Source organism: Carassius carassius, chromosome 16 (assembly GCF_963082965.1).
Source record: "Carassius carassius chromosome 16, fCarCar2.1, whole genome shotgun sequence".
Taxonomy (NCBI): Eukaryota; Metazoa; Chordata; class Actinopteri; order Cypriniformes; family Cyprinidae; genus Carassius; species Carassius carassius.
Genome location: NC_081770.1, coordinates 25,517,115 through 25,522,170, shown reverse-complemented (window position 1 = coordinate 25,522,170; position 5,056 = coordinate 25,517,115). Strand labels below are relative to the sequence as shown.

At 34.8% G+C, this 5,056-nt stretch overlaps 1 long non-coding RNA gene across 1 annotated transcript; it reads left to right on the top strand.

The window, feature by feature from the left end:
• The first annotated feature begins 4,049 nt into the window (after positions 1-4,049).
• On the top strand, positions 4,050-4,798 carry LOC132159175 (uncharacterized). Its single transcript, XR_009437817.1, has 3 exons — positions 4,050-4,156; positions 4,394-4,504; positions 4,676-4,798. It is a non-coding gene; the product is annotated as an uncharacterized LOC132159175 (long non-coding RNA).
• The last annotated feature ends 258 nt before the right edge of the window (positions 4,799-5,056 follow it).

Genomic DNA, 5,056 nt, shown 5'->3' with positions numbered 1-5,056 from the left:
TTCGTAAAGCAAGCTTCACAAAAAAATACAAAACAATGTATTCTGGATCCTGATCCCCAGATGAAACATGTCTCTGAATGAAATTCTTATTTTCTTATATTCCTGTAATTCCTATTTTTATTTTGTTTTTTAACATCATATTCTCTAGAGAAGATTCTGCAGTTTACTCTGCTGCGTCCAAGAGGATAGTTCCTCCTCATCTAAACTGGCTGAAGACCTCAGATACTGTTCAAACAAACTTTGAAATGAACTCTATATTCAGTGTCTACAAGGGAGAAGTTGGGTAGGATGAGGGGACATTTATTTGGGGATCAATTGTGCAATTTATTTTATTTTTTTGTGCTTGCCAGAAACCATAAAGGAGTTATATGTACTTAATGGTATTTGAGTCAGTTATGAGAAATCATATGGTTTTAGAAACTTTTATAACATTAGAAAGACGGCAAACAGCTTCGACAGATTTACTACTTTTCAAGATTTACCTTTTGTGCAAATTCAAAATATATGCATTGCATATGTAGAATTGTTGTACTGTGTCGCTGAATTGAATGGACATAATGAGACTGAAGCCTGTTCTCATAGTAATCAGACTGGTTCTTAAATACAGTGATGTTCAGACCTACAGTTTATCTCTTTTAGTCTGCAAAGGTGTATACCTTGATGTCAGTTTTATTTATTAGCAGTGTGGTGTTGCTGGAGCTCCAGGAATCTGGAGTTATAAACGCTGCCACAAGTGAGAAGTGTCCATATCCATTTCTCTACAGAATTACATGGACCCTCATGAGTGATCAAGAGCCCCAGTGGATGTTAAGATCTAAGAACACCATGTCTGTAGGACATTCTGATCATTTTTCACTCACAAGCTGAGTTCTGTTCATTTGATTGCTGACAAAAGCTATATCAGTCCCCTTCTTGAGCAGACATTAAACTGTGTGCCAATGGTACAGTGTTCAGCATCCAAGGAAGAAGTAGATGAGGAGCTGTTGTAAGCAAAAATAATAATTTTGTGGGAGACATATGAAAAGTAGTGCTAATGGTATTTTAGTCTTTTATGGCAAAACATGCAAATTGTCAACACAAACAAACAAAATAAAAAACAAACACTTGTGGTATAAAAAAGTCCACACAGCATCATACTGACAAACTTGTTTGTCCGTTAGCAGAGAAAAGGTTTCTTTTTTCCAGTGTTACAAAATCTCATTCTGTTTTACAGTAGAATATTAGTACTTGAAAGTTAATGGATTTGATAACCACAAATACTTAACCAACATAATGCCTTGAATGCGAGTATCAAAAACAATTGAAGCACAGGAAACATGAATGTTGACAGAAATATATTTAAGGGAAACACACAGGGAAAACACTGGTAAGTTGTTATGATGTGAATGCCCAGTATCAGAGAGACTTATATCGAAATCACCAGTCCTTGTGTACTTCAGGAAGGATAGGAATCAATGGCAAATGACCAGCGGCTGAAGAAGATGATCTGATAACAGGAAACCAGGAGACGAGGAGGGCCTCTCTCTCTGGGTGCAGGACTATCGAGGTGCTTGGCATGGAATTCCTGGAGTAGGATAGGGTCTAGAGCATCTTTAGGCAGTATCCAGGACATCTCTTTATGGCCGAAACCCTCCCAGTCAATAAGATATTGCAGTCTGCCTCGTCGTCGCCAGGATGGAGCATACAGGGTAGATGGGGTCTCCATCCGCCTCGACTGGAGAAGGAGGAACCTTTTCCACGTCAGACCCTGTGGGAGCAGGGAGAAGAGAAGGTCGGTGAGGTTTTAGCAGAGATACATGGAGGGTAGTAGTAAATCTCAAATTTGAGGGTAGTTTCAGACGATAAGTGACAGGATTGATCTGCCTTATAATAGTGATTGGTATGTATCTGGGGACTCTGGGCAGCCGGAGCCTGCCCAGTAATACAGTAATTGTCAGGTAAAACACAATTACAAACATTATTGCAGTATGTCAACCATTGCCTTTTTAATTACATTGTTACCTTCAAAATTGTTATATTGCAAAGCAAAATATATTTTACATGCAGTACATGCATCTTCAAGACACATCTCTTTCATCTTTATTTGACCCTCGGACTCTAGCACTGTCTTTTCTAATTATTTCATATATCTAAATATTTCATCTAATTTTTTTTTTTTTTTTTTTTTTTTTTAAGAAAAGAAAAGAAAAACACTTGACACCCTCTGGCACTCTTCATTCATTTTCTAACTGCTTGTTTTTTCCTCCAACACTAGCTTTCTGTATTCTTTTTCAATTCTATCTACTTGTTTTCTTTGTATGTGTTTATATATTTATGGATGTGTGCAGGGGCGCCACACAAGATCCCGGGCCCTATGCATAGGCAGTCCTAATGGGCCCCCGACCCCTTGAAAATATATATTCCAGACTTTCCCTCTCTTCCTTTGGGGCCCTGGTAATCAGTACTGGTTTTACCCCCAGTCCAGCGCCCCTGGCCGGAGGCGTATATCCCTTGTAGAGAGCCAGACCATTTAACCAGGGAGGTAGGTGTTACCCAGGAAAACTGCTATTTTGCCTTTATTTGAACATATTGGAACTGTGTTGATGTAGATTTTCAAACAATATCTATTACTGAACAGAACATACGCAGAAGCCTTTTGGGAGAAGATAGTGTCCTTGCATGATTCAGTCTGAAGGTGGCGCTCTGATGTTGATGCACACACGACACACATGTGTGCATGTATTTATTGCCCTCCAAATGCTATTTTGGAACACTTAAAGTTGTTGATGAATTCTAGTGAGGAAAATAAGTCATGTATATTCTCAAACACTAAATATTTTAAAGGCTAAATATTTAATATTTTCTTTAATTATATACACATAGCTGAAGATGACTGAACTGAAGTGAGGTGTGATAATAAGCATGACAGTCTCGGATCTGTCCCAGTGGCCCCCACTAGAGTGCGCTGCAGTTCTGTTTCTCACCACAGGTTTAACAGCAGGACAATTAGGGGGCGCTGTAGAGCAGGAGAGGACTCAGACACTGTCTGAACCACTTCAGTATCATCATTTGTTAAAGCCGTGTGTTCAATTTTAATGTATCCTGTCTACTTTACGACATCAAGTAATCGAGAATATTCAAAAAAAAATAATAATCATATGTATATTTGTTTCAGAATGCTGTTTGACCGAGTGATGTTGGTGATGGGCATAAGATGTTAAAAAAATAATGTGGTCAGAGTGAGTTTGTCTTTGACTTCCTCTGTTTGATGTTGAAGGTTTTTTTTTTTCTTCTTCTTCTTCTTCTGTGTTTGTTCAGAGCTGCAGTAATTCAATAACTGTGGTGTAGAAGGAAGATTTCATCCTGGAGTGTTTTAATGATGAGAACAACATGAAGATCATTCTGCTTCAGTTCTGTGAGTTCATTACAATATATTAATACATTTACATGCATTTCAGAAACAGTCATAAATTGTTTCATGCTTCACAGTCATTTTGAGCAACTATCATCATTTTAAATTATTTTTATTTTATTTTAATTTTTTTTTATCTTACAGATGTATTAATCTGTTGTCAGTGTGCAGAGTCAGATCTATTAACTGATCTGGGATCAAATGTGATCATAAACTGTGATCTTGATGAAACTGAGGTTTATTGGATTTTACTGAAAACACCAGATCCTCCAACAGTCATTCTACGATCTATGTCAACCACAACATCACCTTTTTTCTTCAATAAATCATTCAGAAAGAAATATTTAGTGCAGTTTAAACATGGTCTGGTTATTAATAATGTGACTGCTGATGAATTAGGAGTTTATTACTGTATGAACACAGAAACACCTCCAAAACTCAGCAACAGCACCAGAATATACCTCAACGGTGAGTTCATTTACTCATGAAATACTCAATACATATTGATTATTTGTTAATTATGTGTTATTTACTACTTCAGACTATTAAACACCTAGGATGATAATCGTGATTTGAATTACAATCATCCTCTCAACACAGAGATGTTATATATATTAATTTCATATCACACTTTCTTTACAGACTCCACTCAACTAACTCACAATCATACAGCGGTCGACTGCATTGATCACAACCAAACACAATATCAGATTATCATAATCATATCTGCTCTGATGAATGGACTTCTGATCATTTTGCTGATCTGTGAGTTATTATTATTATTGTTCTGAAATTATCAAATGATATACGCACTAGTGTAAAAACATCAATATAATGCAGTTCTCTGTAGGTGAAGTTTTTAATGTGGCCTTTTGAGTGTGTCTTCATATATATATATATATATATATATATATATATATATATATATATATATATATATATATATATATATCATTTAAAAAAATAAGGTAACTATTATTAAATACATTTCTGTTTCAATAGTTTCTGTTGCTGGAAAAACAGCTTGGTTGGAAAAACACATTCATAATGATGATCTGCAGACAAAAGTTACATATCGGCTTCAAGATCCAAACCAATTGTAGGCACAATGAGGTAAATGTGAAGAAATATCTTTATTTATGTATTTATTGCTACATGCCATTACTGTTAGTTTTAATTTAATACAAACTGTCATCCAAACAAAATATTGTAGCTTTATTGTCTGGATTAATTTACATCAACTGAAGCTGAATGATAATATTGTTTTCATTGTTTCTCTTTCAGTTCATGAAGGTGGAAAATATTCAGCAAGCAAACAACAGCTGTGTGACTACATAACATGTTATTAAAATATTGTGTTTAAGTCAAGAACATATTTTTATATGGTGTACATTATTGAGTATTTGGATTAGTTATCACACTTCTTACTCCTGTCGATGGGCACATATTTTTAAGTTATGGCTACAAAAAATTATTGAAAATATAATTGGCAAATTGTTGTTGTTTAAAACAGAGATATAAATACAGTGACACATTCATGGCTATTAATATATATATATATATATATATATATATATATATATATATTTAAATATATAAATTGTAATTGTTAAATATATGTAAATATATATATTTGTTAGTTTTGTATTCAGCAAATTTCTACAC